General features: G+C 53.0%; 1 protein-coding gene across 14 annotated transcripts in view; it reads right to left on the bottom strand.

Annotated features, from left to right (window-relative positions):
* The window catches only part of nav3 (neuron navigator 3), a 1,340,243-nt gene that overhangs the window by 446,476 nt on the left and 877,650 nt on the right, over positions 1-16,117 (bottom strand). The gene's annotated exons all lie outside the window — the stretch shown is intronic.

Genomic DNA, 16,117 nt, shown 5'->3' with positions numbered 1-16,117 from the left:
ATGAGGAATAACCACAATGAGGAATAGCCTCGCCAAGTGGAATCACCTTGCAGTGAGGAATAGCCTTGTTATGAGGAATAGCCTCACAATGAGGAATAGCTGTCTGAATAGGAATCGCCTTGCAATGGGGAATTGCCTTATAATGAGGAATAGCCTCACAATGAGCAATAGCTTCAAAATGAGGAATAGCCTTGCAATGTAAAATAGTTTTGTAATGTAGAAGAGCCTTGCAATGAGGGATAGCCTCATGAAGAGGAATCGCCTCGCAATAATAACCTTGCAATAAGGAATAGCCTTGCAATGAGGAATAGCCTCGCAATGAGGAATCACCTTGCAATGAGGGATAGCCTTGCAATGAGGAATAGCTTCGCAATGGGGAATAGCTTCGCGACGAGGAATAGCCTGAGGAAGAGGAACAGCCTCGCAATGAAGAATTAAAAAATTTTTTTTAGAGTATCCAATTCTTTTTTTTCCAATTAAGGGGCAATGTAGTGTGGCCAATTCACCTCGCCTACACATCTTTTTGGGTTGTGGGGGTGAGACCCACGCAGACATGTGCAAACTCTACATAGACAGTGACCCGGGGCTAGGATCAAACCCGGGTCCTCGGCACCGTGAGGCAGCACTAGTAACCACTGAGCCACCGTGCAGCCGTTCGCAATGAGAAATAACTTTGCAATGAGGAATCATCTTGCAATGAGGAACAGCCTCGCATGTAGAATAACCTCGTAATGAGGAATAGTCTCGCAATGTAGAATAACCTCGCAATGAGGAATAGCCTCGCAATGAGGAATAACCTCGCAATGTTGAATAGCCCCGCAATGTAGAATAACCTCGCAATGAGGAATCGCCACACAATGTAGAATAGCCTCGCAATGAGGAATAGCCTCGAAACGTAGAATAACCTCAAAATGTAGAATAGCCTCGAAATGTAGAATAGCCTCACAATGAGGTACAGCCTCTCAATAAGGAACAGCCTCGCAATGTAGAATAGCATTGGAATGTTGAATAGCCTCGCAATAGCCTCGCAATGAGGAATAGCCTCACAATGTAGAATAGCCTCGCAATGAGGAATAGCCTCACAACGTAGAATAGCCTCACAATGTAGAATAGCTTCGCAATGAGGAATAGCCTCACATTATAGAATAGCCTCGCAATGAGGAATAGCCTCACAATGAGAAATAGTTTTTCAATGAGGAATAACCTCGCAATGTAGAATAGCCTTGCAATGTTGAATAGCCCCACAATGTAGAATAACCTCACAATGAAGAATTGCCACACAATGTAGAATAGCCTCGCAATGAGGAATAGCCTCGCAATGAGGAATAGCCTCGAAATGTAGAATAGCTTCGCAATGAGGTACAACCTCGCAATGAGGAACAGCCTCGCAATGAGGAACAGCCTCGCAATGTAGAATAGCATTGCAATGTTGAATAGCCTCACAATGTAGAATAGCCTCACCATGAGGAATAGCCTCACAATTATGAATAGCCTCACAATGTAGAATAGCCTCGTAATGAGGAATAGCCTCACAATGTAGAATAGCCTCGCAATGAGGAATAACCTCACAATGAGAAATGGTTTTTCAATGAGGAACCCTCACTCCCACTCAACCTTCCCCCTCACAACCATCACCCCTTAAAACCCTCACTCCGCCTAACCCTTGCTCCCTCCCAACCTTCACTCCTTATGGGAAGCATGGTGGCACAGTAGTTAGCATTACTGCTTCACAGCATCAGGGACCCGGGTTCAATTCCAGCCTTGGGGGACTGTCCGTGTGGAGTTTGTACATTCTTCCCGTGTCTGTGTGAGTTACATCCAGATGATCTTTTTAAAAAATATATATTTTATTCAAGATTTTTGGCCAAACATAACAGTACGTAGTGTTTCTTTTACACAACAATAAAGCAATATAAATAACAGTGACCAGTTTTAAACAAATAAATAAATAATATATAAACAAAAACAAAACTGAATGGCAACCGCCTTGTCCAAAATAAATACTCTCCAAACATACAATCCAACATACAATTACCTATAGCAAATACCTATACATATTATACATATACAATAACATCTCTGAGAGTCCGTTCGATTCCTCCCCGCCCCCCCCTTCCCTGCCCCCTTCCCCCCCCCCCCTGGGCTGCTACTGTTGTCTACTTCTTTTCCATTCCCTCCATCTTTCTGTGAGGTAATCAACGAACGGTTGCCACCGCCTGGTGAACCCTTGAGCCGAACCCCTTAACACAAACTTAATCCGTTCTAACTTTATGAACCCTGCCATGTCGTTTATCCAGGTCTCCACACCCGGGGGTTTGGCTTCCTTCCACATTAACAATATCCTGCGCCGGGCTACTAGGGACGCAAAGGCCAACACGTCAGCCTCTCTCGCCTCCTGCACTCCCGGCTCTTCTGCAACCCCAAATATAGCCAACCCCCAGCTTGGTTCGACCCGGACGCCCACCACATTCAAAAGCACCTTTGCCACCCCCACCCAGAACCCCTGTAGTGCCGGGCATGACCAGAACATGTGGGTGTGATTCGCTGGGCCTCTCGAGCATCTCGCATACCTATCCTCTACCCCCCAAAATTTACTAAGCCGTGCTCCAGTCATATGCGCCCTGTGTAACACCTTGAATTGTATCAGGCTTAGCCTGGCACACGAGGACGATGAGTTTACCCTACGTAGGGCATCAGCCCACAGCCCCTCCTCAATCTCCTCCCCCAGTTCTTCTTCCCATTTCCCTTTCAGCTCATCTACCATGATCTCCCCCTCGTCCCTCATTTCCCTGTATATGTCCGACACCTTACCGTCCCCCACCCATGTCTCTGAGATCACTCTATCCTGCACCTCCTGCGTCGGGAGCTGCGGGAATTCCCTCACCTGTTGCCTCGTAAAAGCCCTCAATTGCATGTACCGAAATGCATTCCCTTGGGGCAACCCATATTTTTCCGTCAGCGCTCCCAGACTCGCAAACGTCCCATCTACAAACAGATCTCTCAGTTGTACTACCCCAGCTCTTTGCCATGCTCCAAATCCCCCATCCATTCTCCCCGGAACGAACCTATGATTGTTTCTTATCGGGGACCGCACCGAAGCTCCCGTCCTTCCCCTATGCCGTCTCCACTGCCCCCAAATTTTCAATGTAGCCACCACCACCGGGCTTGTGGTGTATTTCTTTGGTGAGAACGGCAACGGTGCCGTCACCATTGCTTGTAGGCTAGTCCCCCTGCAGGACGCCCTCTCCAATCTCTTCCACGCCGCTCCCTCCCCTTCTCCCATCCACTTACACACCATTGAAACATTGGCGGCCCAGTAGTACTCACTTAGGCTCGGTAGTGCCAGCCCCCCCCTGTCCCTACTACGCTGCAAGAATCCCCTCCTCACTCTCGGGGTCTTCCCAGCCCACACAAAACTCATAATACTCTTCTCGATTCTTTTGAAAAAAGCCTTCGTGATCACCACCGGGAGGCACTGAAACACAAAAAGGAATCTCGGGAGGACCACCATTTTAACCGCCTGCACCCTACCTGCCAATGACAGGGACACCATGTCCCATCTATTAAAGTCCTCCTCCATCTGTTCCACCAACCGCGTTAAATTAAGCCTGTGTAATGTACCCCAATTCTTGGCTATCTGGATCCCCAAGTACCGGAAGTCCCTTGTTACCTTCCTCAACGGTAAATCCTCTATCTCTCTGCTCTGCTTCCCTGGATGCACCACAAACAACTCACTTTTCCCCATGTTCAGTTTATACCCTGAAAAATCCCCAAACCCCCCAAGTATCCGCATTATCTCTGGCATCCCCTCCGCCGGGTCCGCCATATATAGCAACAAATCATCCGCATACAGAGATACCCGGTGTTCCTCTCCCTTCCTGAGTACTCCCCTCCACTTCCTGGAACCCCTCAATGCTATGGCCAGGGGTTCAATCGCCAGTGCAAACAATAACAGGGACAGAGGACATCCCTGCCTCGTCCCTCTATGGAACCGAAAATAGTCAGACCCCCGTCCATTTGTGACCACGCTCGCCATCGGGGCCCTATACAGCAACTGTACCCACCTGATATACCCATCCCCAAAACCAAATCTCCTCAGCACCTCCCACAAATAATCCCACTCCACTCTATCAAATGCTTTCTCGGCATCCATGGCCACCACTATCTCCGCTTCCCCCTCTGGTGGGGGCATCATCATTACCCCTAGCAGCCTCCGTATATTTGTATTCAGCTGTCTCCCCTTCACAAACCCAGTTTGGTCCTCATGAACCACCCCCGGGACACAATCCTCTATCCTCATTGCCATTACCTTGGCCAGAATCTTAGCGTCCACATTCAGGAGGGAAATGGGCCTGTAGGACCCGCATTGCAGCGGGTCTTTTTCCTTCTTTAGGAGGAGCGATATCGTTGCCTCTGACATAGTCGGGGGCAGCTGCCCCCTTTCCCTCGCCTCATTAAAGGTTCTCATCAGTAGCGGGGCCAGCAAGTCCATATATTTCCTATAGAATACAACTGGGAATCCATCTGGTCCCGGGGCCTTCCCCGCCTGCATGCTCCCAATCCCTTTCACTACTTCCTCCGTCTCAATCTGTGCTCCCAGTCCCACCCTCTCCTGCTCCTCCACCTTAGGAAATTCCAGCTGATCCAGAAAGCACATCATTCTCTCCTTCCCATCCAGGGGCTGAGCTTCATATAATCTTTCGTAAAATGCCTTGAACACTCCATTCACTCTCTTCGCTCCCCGCTCCATCTCTCCCTCCTCATCTCTCACCCCCCCCTATCTCCCTCGCTGCTCCCCTTTTCCTCAGTTGGTGGGCCAGCAACCTGCTCGCCTTCTCCCCGTATTCGTACTGTACACCCTGTGCCTTCCTCCATTGTGCCTCTGCATTACCCGTAGTCAACAAGTCAAATTCTACATGTAGCCTTTGCCTTTCCCTGTACAGTCCCTCCTCCAGTGCCTCCGCATATTGTCTGTCCACCCTCAGAAGTTCTTTCAACAACCGCTCCCTTTCCCTACCCTCCTGCTTTCCTTTATGTGCCCTAATAGATATCAGCTTCCCTCTAACCACTGCCTTCAGCGCCTCCCAGACCACTCCCACCTGTACCTCCCCATTATCATTGAGTTCCAAGTACCTTTCAATACACCCCCTCACCCTTAAGCACACCCCCTCATCTGCCAATAATCCCATGTCCATTCTCCAGGGTGGACGCTGTTGTTTTTCTTCCCCTATCTCCAGGTCCACCCAATGTGGAGCATGATCCGAAATGGCTATAGCCGTGTACTCCGTCCCCGTCACCTTTGGGATCAGTGCCCTTCCCAAAATAAAAAAATCTATTCGTGAATAAACTTTGTGGACATAGGAGAAAAACGAAAACGCCTTACTCCTAGGTCTACTAAATCTCCAGGGGTCTACTCCTCCCATCTGCTCCATAAAGTCCTTAAGCACCTTGCTGCAGCCGGCCTCCTTCCGGTCCTGGACCTCGATCTGTCCAGCCCTGGGTCCAGCACCGTATTAAAATCTCCACCCATTACCAACTTCCCCACTTCTAGGTCCGGGATTCGTCCTAACCAACGCCTCATAAAGTTGGCATCATCCCAGTTCGGGGCATACACGTTCACTAATACCACCGCCTCCCCTTGCAATTTGTCACTCACCATCACGTATCTGCCCCCACTATCTGCCACTATAGTCTTTGCCTCAAACATCACCCGCTTCCCCACTAGTATGGCCACTCCCCTGTTTTTTGCGTCTAGCCCCGAATGAAACACCTGCCCCACCCATCCTTTGCGTAGTCTGACCTGCTCTATCAGCTTCAGATGCGTCTCCTGAAGCATAACCACATCTGCCTTAAGTTTCTTTAGGTGTGCGAGTACCCGTGCCCTCTTAATCGGCCCATTCAGCCCTCTCACATTCCACGTGATCAACCGGGTTGGGGGTCTCTTTACCCACCCCCTTGACGACTAGCCATCTCCTTTTTCAATCCAGCTCCTCACCCGGTTCCCAAGTAGCCGCATCTCCCCCAAGCGGCGCCCCCCCCGCCCCGACCACCCCCCCCCCCCCCCCATAACAGCTCCCCCTTCTCCCCAGCAGCAGCAACCCAGTTAACCTCCCCCCCCGCTAGATCCCAAACTAGCGTAATTGCACCCCCCATGTTGCTCCCAGAAGTCAGCAAACTCTGGCCGACCGCGGCTTCCCCCCGTGACCTCGGCTCACACTGTCCTTCCTGCTTCCCTGTTCCCGCCGTGATTACCATAGCGCGAGAACAAAGCCAGCGCTTCCCTTTTGGCCCCGCCCCCAATGGCCGGCGCCCTCAGCTGCTCATCCTCCCTCCCCCCCTCCTCCACGAATGGGGAAGAGAGAAAAGTTACAGGGTCGCAGGATTAACAACTTGGGAAGTCATCTCTTCCCTCTTTTTCCCCCCATCATCCCACATATTCACCCCCCCACTTTGTCCCAAACGTTCTTTTTATGGCCCGCTCACTCCAGTTTCTCCCCGACAATAAATGTCCACGCCTCATCTGCCGTTTCGAAGTAGTGGTGTTTCCCTTGATATGTGACCCACAGTCTTGCCGGTTGCAGCATTCCAAATTTAATCTTCCGTTTGTGCAGCACCGCCTTGGCCCGATTAAAGCTTGCCCTCCTTCTCGCCACCTCCGCACTCCAATCTTGATATACGCGGATCACCGCGTTCTCCCACCTACTGCTCCGAGTTTTCTTTGCCCATCTGAGGACCATCTCTCTGTCCTTATATCGGAGAAATCTCACCACTATGGCTCGAGGAATTTCTCCAGCCCTCGGTCTTCGCGCCATAACTCGATAGGCTCCCTCCACCTCCAGCGGACCCGTCGGGGCCTCCGATCCCATTAACGAGCGCAGCATCGTGCTCACATATGCCCCGACGTCCGCCCCTTCTACACCTTCAGGAAGACCAAGAATCCTTAAATTCTTCCTCCTCGCATTATTCTCCAGCACCTCCAGCCTTTCCACACACCTTTTGTGTTGTGCCTCGTGCATCTCCGTTTTCACCACCAGGCCCTGTATGTCGTCCTCATTCTCAGCAGCCTTTGCCTTCACGACCCGAAGCTCCTGTTCCTGGGTCTTTTGCTCCTCCTTTAGCCCCTCAATCGCTTGTAATATCGGGGCCAACAGCTCCTTCTTCATCTCCTTTTTGAGTTCTTCCACGCAACGCCGCAGGAACTCTTGTTGGTCAAGGCCCCATATTAAACTGCCTCCTTCCGTCGCCATCTTGCTTTGTGCCTGCCTTCCTGGCCGCTGCTCTAGAGGGTCCACCGCAATCCGGCCACTTTCCTCTCTTTTTTCCATCCGTGTCCAGGGGGGATTCCCTTCTGGATTACAGCACAGTGTTTTTTGCCGTTAAAATTGCCGTTGGGGCTCCTATCAAGAGCCCAAAATTCCGTTCCACCGGGAGCTGCCGAAACGTGCGACCTAGCTGGTCATTGCCGCACCCGGAAGTTTCCTCCAGATGATCTTGTTTCCTCCCACAGTCCAAAGGTGGATTGGCCATGATAAATTTGCCCTTAGTTTCCAAAGGATACTGGGTTACAGGGGTAGGGTGGCGGCGAAGGCCTCGGTGGGGTGCACTTTCAGAGGGTCAGTGCGGACTCGATGGGCTGAATGGCCTTCATCTGCAATGTAGGCATTCTATGATTCTCACAACACCACAATCCTCACCGCCCACACAACCCTCAAGCCCCCAACCCTCACTCCTGCACAATCCTCATCCCTCACCCCCCACAAAACCTTCATTCCTCCACAACCCTAACTCCTCCACAACTCTCACCCCACCCACAAGCCTCACTCTCCCACAACCCTCAGTCCCCCACAGCCCTCACTCCCCCACAACCCTCAGTCCCCCACAGCCCTCACTTCCCCACAACCCTCAGTCCCCCACAACTCTCACTCCCCCACAACCCTCACTTCCCCACAACCCTCAGTCCCCCACAACCCTCACTTCCCCACAACCCTCACCCCCCACAACCCTCAGTCCCCCACAACCCTCACTCCCCCACAACCCTCAGTTCCCCACAACCCTCAGTCCCCCACAACCCTCAGTCCTCCACAACCCTCAGTCCCCCACAACCCCCACCACCCTCACTCCCCCACAACCCACGCCCCCACAGCCCACACTCCCCCACAACCCTCACTCCCCCACAACCCTCACTCCCCCACAACCCTCACTCCCCCACAATCCTCACTCCCCCACAACCCCCACCACCCTCACTCCCCCACCACCCTCACTCCCCCACAACCCTCACTCCCCCACAGTCCTCACTCCCCCACAACCCTCACTCCCCCACAGTCCTCACTCCCCCACAACCCTCACTCCCCCACAACCCTCACCCCTCCACAACCCTCACTCCCCCACAGTCCTCACTCCCCCACAACCCTCACTCCCCCACAACCCTCACGCCCCCACAGCCCTCACGCCCCCACAACCCTCACTCCCCCACAACCCTCACCCCTCCACAACCCTCACTCCCCCACAGTCCTCACTCCCCCACAACCCTCACTCCCCCACAACCCTCACTCCCCCACAACCCTCACTCCCCCACAGTCCTCACTCCCCCACAACCCTCACAGTCCTCACTCCCCCACAACCCTCACCCCTCCACAACCCTCACTCCCCAACAACCCCCACAACCCTCTCCTGCACAGTCCTCACTCCCACACAGCCCTCACTCCCCCACAGCCCTCACTCCCCCACATCCTTCACCCCTCCACAACCTTCACTCCCCTCACTCTCCCACAACCCTCACCTCTCCACACCCTCACTCCCTCACAGCCCTCACTCCCCCACAGCCCTCACTCCCCCACATCCCTCACCCCTCCACAACCCTCACTCCCCTCACTCTCCCACAACCCTCACCCCTCCACAACCCTCACTCCCTCACAGCCCTCACTCTCCCACAACCCTCACCTCTCCACACCCTCACTCCCTCACAGCCCTCACCCCTCCACAACCTTCACTCCCCCACAACCGTCACTCCCCCACAACCGTCACTCCCCCACAACCCTCACTCCCCCACAACCCTCACACCTCCACAACCCTCACTCCCCCACAGCCCTCACCCCATTACTTTCATCCCCACAATCCTCACTCCTACTCAACCCTCACAATCATTGCTCTCATACAACCCTCACATCCTCAAAATCACCAGTCCCACACAGCCTCACAACTCTCACCCCCACAACCCTCACAATCATCACTCCCACACAACCCTCACAGTCAAAAACCTTCACAACCCTCACTCCCACACAATCAATCATCACACTCTCACAATCATCACTCCCACACAACCCTCACGATCATCACACCCCCACAATCATCACACCTTCACAATCATCACAACCTCACAATCATCACTCCCACTCAACCCTCACAATCATCACCCCCCCACAATCATCACACGCTCACAATCATCACACCCTCACAATCATCACAACCTCACAATCATCACACGCTCACAATCATCACACCCTCACAATCATCACACCCTCACAATCATCACAACCTCACAATCATCACACCCTCACAATCATCACAACCTCACAATCATCACACTCTCACAATCATCACAACCTCACAATCATCACAGCCTCACAATCATCACTCCCACTCAACCCTCACAATCATCACCCCCCCACAATCATCACACGCTCACAATCATCACTCCCACACAACCCTCACAATCATCACACTCTCACAATCATCACACCCTCACAATCATCACACCCTCACAATCATCACACTCTCACAATCATCACTCTCACAATCATCACTCCCACACAACCCTCACTCCCATTCACTCCCGCACAACCCTCACAATCATCACACTCTCACAATCATCACACTCTCACAATCATCACACTCTCACAATCATCACACTCTCACAATCATCACTCTCACAATCATCACTCCCACACAACCCTCACAATCATCACACCCCCACAATCATCACACTCTCACAATCATCACTCCCACACAACCCTCACAATCATCACCCCCCGCACAATCATCACACTCTCACAATCATCACACTCTCACAATCATCACACCCCCACAATCATCACACTCTCACAATCATCACACTCTCACAATCATCACTCCCACACAATCCTCACTCCTACACAACCCTCACAATCATCACACTCTCACAATCATCACTCCCACATAACCCTCACTCCCACTCACTCCCGCACAACCCTCACTCCCGCACAACCCTCACTCCCGCACAACCCTCACAATCATCACACTCTCACAATCATCACTCCCGCACAACCCTCACAATCCTCATTCCCACAAAATCCTCACAATCATCACTCGCACAGAATCCTCACAGTCATCACTCCCACACAGCCCTCACTCCCACACAACCCTCACTCCCATGCAATCCTCACTCCCACACAATCATCAGTCCCCCATAACTCTCATCCCACTCACAATCCTTACCCCCACACAACCCTCACCCCAATAACCTTTATCCCTCACAACACTCTCTCCCACACAATCCTCACAATCACGTTCCTTCACAATCATCACTCCAACGCACTCCTCCAACCCTCACACCCCCCAACACCAATCATCGCGACAGCTCCCTCAATCTCCAGCCTCCTCCAGCTCCCATCCTCACACCAACACACCCAATCCTCCCAATGTCTAGTGTCAGAGCCCTGAATCCTCCACCCAATCTCCCTTCCTCCCCCTGCACCTCCAATCTCCCTACCTCCCCCTGCACCTCCAATCTCCCTACCTCCCCCCTGCACCTCCAATCTCCCTACCTACCCTTGCACCTCCAATCTCCCTAGCTCCCCCTGCACTCCAATCTCCCTACCTCCCCCTGCACCTCCAATCTCCCTACCTCCCCCTGCACCTTTTTGTGAGGGCCACGAAGAATCCAGCACGAGTTTTAAGGATACAAAGTAATAACATTTATTTACAATAACATATATATATAACAGCAGCAGCAACTTCCCTTGCTGCACACTCCTTCCTGCTGGTTCCTAAACTGGTCAGCTTTATTTATACTAGGAGTTTACTAATGGTTTCTCCGCCCCCCTCATTGGGGAAGCTCATACTCCCACAGGATTGTGGGATTGTCATTAGTCCCCAGCCAATGGTAAGTAGGCAGGTTATAACATCCCTCCCCCACAAAGTCCAAGGAATCCACCGAAGACCCTGGTGAAGGAGGGCGACAGACTCGCTTTGCCGCAGGCCGGACAACATTTGCACGCGACGCGTTATCAGGCGGCGTGTAACGAGACGGAGAACGGCGCTTCCGCGATGAACGGCGCAACGGTTGTACATCCACGGCCCGTGGACCCGAGGATTCCCCCTCTGATGCATCCTGTGTCTCCATCTCGGAGTCAGAGTCTGCTGCCTCCGTCATGTCAGCGTCTCTAGCTCCATTCGGTTCTGTAACGACCTGCGCAGGCTTCGAGTGAGGCACCAGTGGAAGATTGTGAGGACTACCTTCCCTTGTCTCTGGTCTCTGCGGCTGTAGAAATGAGCTCTGGGGGCGGGGAATCTCTTGAGGGGATTGTCTTCTGGACCGAACGTGGTCTACATGTTTGCGCTGGAGACGACCCTGGGCTTGCACCTGGTAAGATATAGGGCCCGTTCGGCGAAAGATTACACCAGGAACCCACTGGGCACCACCAGCAAAATTCCGAACGAACACTGGGTCACCGGGCGCAAACTGCCGAATTGGCCGATGCCGAGAAAATCCCTGTCCCTGCCGTTCTTGTGTGCAGCGTACTTTTGCGCCAATGTCCAGGACAACCATACTAAGGCGGGTGCGAAGTCTCCGGCCCATTAGGAGTTCTGCGGGAGCTACCCCAGTCACCATATGGGGGGTGGTCCTATACGTAAACAAAAAGCGAGCCAGTCTCGTGTCCATTGATCCGGAAGACTGCTTCTTTAGGCCTCTTTTGAATGTCTGCACTGCGCGCTCTGCCAACCCATTTGAAGCCGGGTGGTAAGGGGCAGTGCGGATATGGCGTATGCCGTTCATCTTCGTGAACCTCGCAAACTCCTCACTCGTGAATGGGGTGCCATTATCCGTGACCAGCACCTCGGGGAGGCCATGCGTACTAAACGACAAACGCATCTTTTCAATTGTTGCGCAGGACGTTGTCCCCTGCATCTTATGCACCTCTAGCCATTTAGACTGGGCGTCAATTAATAGAAGGAACATGGATCCTTGAAAAGGGCCTGCGAAATCTGCGTGCAAGCGTGCCCAAGGCCGCCCTGGCCATTCCCAGTGATGTAGGGGCGCGGCCGGCGGAAGCTTCTGATGCTCCTGGCAAATGGAGCAGTTTTGGGCCACCTTCTCAATGTCGGTGTCGAGGCCTGGCCACCAGACATAACTCCGGGCCAACATTTTCATTTTGGTCACACCTGGATGCCCATTGTGCAAGTCTGTTAGTATCAGCTCCTGGCCTTTTTCCGGGACAATCACACGCGTCCCCCACAAGAGGATGCCGTCTTCCACGCTGAATTCTGACAGCTTGGAGGAAAATGCCCGCAACTCGCCTGGGAGCTGTCTATGCTGCCCACCATACAGGACTATGTGCCAAACCTTTGACAGGACTGGCTCTGTCTGGGTCCACTCACGGATCTGTGATGCCGTGACAGGCAAGGTGTCCATAAAATTTAGGGTTGCAACCACCTCATCGGTCGTGGGGGTCGACATGGGGCCGGTCGGTAAAGGCAATCGGCTCAGTGCGTCGGCATTTGCTATCTGCGTACCTGGTTTGTGCTCCAGAGAATACTCGTATGCTGCAAGCAACAAGGCCCAGCGCTGGATCCGTGCGGAAGCAATGGGCGGTATTGGCTTATCCTCTCGGAAAAGTCCCAGCAGAGGCTTATGATCAGTCACGATAGTGAAATGGCAGCCATACACGTACTGGTGGAAGCGTTTCACCGCAAAAAATACTGCCAGGCCCTCCTTCTCGATCTGCGCGTACGTTTTCTCTGCTGCAGTCAATGTGCGGGAGGCGAAAGCTATCGGTCGCTTGGCCCCGTTCTCCATCTTGTGGGACAGGACGGCCCCAATACCATACGGGGATGCATCACATGTGACGAGCAAAGGCTTTCCAGGATCATAGTGGGTTAGTAACCCAGACAACGACAATTGTTGCTTTACCTGCCGGAAAGCGGTTTCTTGCGGCTGACCCCAAACCCAGGTGTGATTTTTCTTTAGCAGAAAGTGCAAAGGGGCCAGTGTAGTTGCCAGGTTGGGGAGGAACTTCCCGTAATAGTTTATGAGACCGAGAAAATAACGAAGATGCGAAGTGTCAGTCGGGGCGGGGGCATGTTGAATTGCATGCACCTTCTCTGCGACGGGGTGCAAACCTTCGCCGTCCACCCGATAACCTAGGTAGACTACTTCCTTTGCCTGAAATACGCACTTTGTGCAACGTAAACGGACTCCAGCCTCCGAAAGGCGTCCAAGGACAGCCTCCAGATTTTCCAAATGTTCCTGCTCCGACGTCCCTGTAATCAAAACGTCATCTAAGTAGATAGCAACACGTGGTAAACCTCTCAAAATGCCCTCCATAACATGCTGAAAAATTGCGCAGGCAGAGGATACTCCAAAGGTCAACCGTGTATATTCATACAGGCCCCGGTGTGTATTAATCGTTACATATGGTCGGGAGGCAGGGTCCAGCTCCAACTGCAGGTAGGCGTGACTCATATCTAATTTTGTGAACGAGAGTCCACCTGCAAGTTTCGCGTAGAGATCCTCTATGCATTGGATATCGGTCAAATCGGGAAGCCGTATTCACTGTAAGTTTATAGTCGCCACACAAGCGAACTGTGGCATCTGGCTTCATTACAGGTACAATTGGTGCTGCCCAGTCAGCAAAACGGACGGGCCTGATAATACCCAAACGAGTGAGCTCCCCTTCTACCTTCTCGAGCAAGGCGTAAGACACCGGGCGCGCCCGGAAATAGCGCGGCGTGGCTCCTGGTTCGACTTGGATACGGGCTACGGCCCCTTTCATTTTCCCCAAACCAGGCTGGAATACATCTAGGTATCGTCCTAGCACCTCAGTCAACCCTTCAGAAACTGTTTGGAGGATGTGCTGCCATTGCAACCGCAAATGGCGCAACCAGTCCCGACCCAACAGGCTGGGCCCATGGCCGCGCACCACAATAAGTGGGAAACGCCCCTCCTGGCGTCCATAAACAACAGGGGTCATTGTAGTTCCTGCAATGTCCAGTGGTTCCCCCGTGTAGGTGGCCAACCTGGCCTGTGAGTCGGTTAATGTAAGGGTCTGTATACCCTGCTTGATGCGGTCGAATGTCCTCTGGGCGATCACGGAGACCGCTGCGCCAGTGTCCAACTCCATCTCAAGCGGGTGGCCATTGACCCGTACTGTCACCTTAATGGGGGCCACACGGGGAGCTGCCACACAATGCAACTGCAGGCAGTCGTCCTCCGTCTCCACGTCCTCGGGAGTAGTCGCTGCAGGTTCATCCACATGGAAGGGACGGCCCCTGGGCTGGTCCCAGTTACGGCCCCTGGGCTGGTCCCAGTTTTGGTCGGAACGACGGCACCTCTGGCGCCCCCAGGACCGCCGTCCGCGACGGGGTCAGCGCCTACAAGTCTGACACGGACATGGCTCCTCATCCATTGGTTCTGGAGAAGGCTCCCTTTGGGGAGGAATGTCCGACGGCCACTGGCGTCAGTCCGGACGTTGCCTCGCCCAAGGTACCGCAGGAGTGCGGGTGACGTTTTCGGACGGAAGGGGTTGCGCCCCAAGGCATGCACTTCCATTCCCTGTAGCTCCTGCACTCCTCGTTCTGCGCTCTCTCGGGACAATACTATTTGAATGGCCTGTTGAAAAGTCAATGTTGGCTCAGCTAACAACTTTCTCTGGGTGGCCGCATTGTTAATACCGCAAACCAAACGGTCGCGTAACATTTCTGACAAGGTCTCACCATAGTCACAGTACTCCGCAATCCTGCGTAGCCTGGATAGAAAATCGGCAAGGGATTCTCCAGGGGTCCTCTCAGCGGTATTAGACCGGTAACGCTGGACTATCGTGGACGGGGTTGGGTTAAAATGTTGCCCCACTATGTTCACAAGTTCATCAAACATTTTGGTGTCCGGCGCAGCTGGGTACGTAAGGCTCCTAATCACCCCAAACGTATGCGGGCCGCAGGCGGTGAGCAATATGATCACCTGCCGCTCGTTTTCGGTGATATTGTTTGCCCGGAAATAGTAACGCATCCGTTGTGTGTACTGGTTCCAGCTTACCAGCGCAGCATCAAAAACATCCAAACGTCCGTACAGAGGCATGGTATAATAGAAAACAACTTCCAACCTGTATGCAACAAAAATCCAGGGAGGTGGCTTCAGCAGTGTAGACAGCTATTCACTTTAACCTTCGTCGCCAGTTTTGTGAGGGCCACGAAGAATCCAGCACGAGGTTTAAGGATACAAAGTAATAACATTTATTTACAATAACATATATATATATAACAGCAGCAGCAACTTCCCTTGCTGCATACTCCTTCCTGATGGCTCCTAAACTGGCCAGCTTTATTTATACTAGGAGTTTACTAATGGGTTCTCCGCTCCCCTCATTGGGGAAGCTCATACTCCCACAGGATTGTGGGATTGTCATTAGTCCCCAGCCAATGGTAAGTAGGCAGGTTATAACACACCTCCAATCTCCCTACCTCCCCCTGCACCTCCAATCTTCCTACCTCCCCCTGCACCTCCAATCTCCCTACCTCCCCTTGCACCTCCAATCTCCCTACCTTCCCCTGCACCTCCAATCTCCCTACCTTCCCCTGCACCTCCAATCTCCCTACCTCCCCCTGCACCTCCAATCTCCCTACCTCCCCCTGCACCTCCAATCTCCCTACCTCCCCCTGCACCTCCAATCTCCCTACCTCCCCCTGCACCTCCAATCTCCCTACCTCCCCCTGCACCTCCAATCTCCCTACCTCCCCCTGCACCTCCAATCTCCCTACCTCCCCCTGCACCTCCAATCTCCCTACCTCCCCCTGCACCTCCAATCTCCCTACCTCCCCCTGCACCTCCAATCTCCCTACCTCCCCCTGCACCTCCAATCTCCCT

Source organism: Scyliorhinus torazame, chromosome 19 (assembly GCF_047496885.1).
Source record: "Scyliorhinus torazame isolate Kashiwa2021f chromosome 19, sScyTor2.1, whole genome shotgun sequence".
Classification (NCBI taxonomy): domain Eukaryota; kingdom Metazoa; phylum Chordata; class Chondrichthyes; order Carcharhiniformes; family Scyliorhinidae; genus Scyliorhinus; species Scyliorhinus torazame.
The sequence above is the reverse complement of the archived record's forward strand: the minus strand, read 5'-3'. Positions and strand labels throughout refer to the sequence as shown.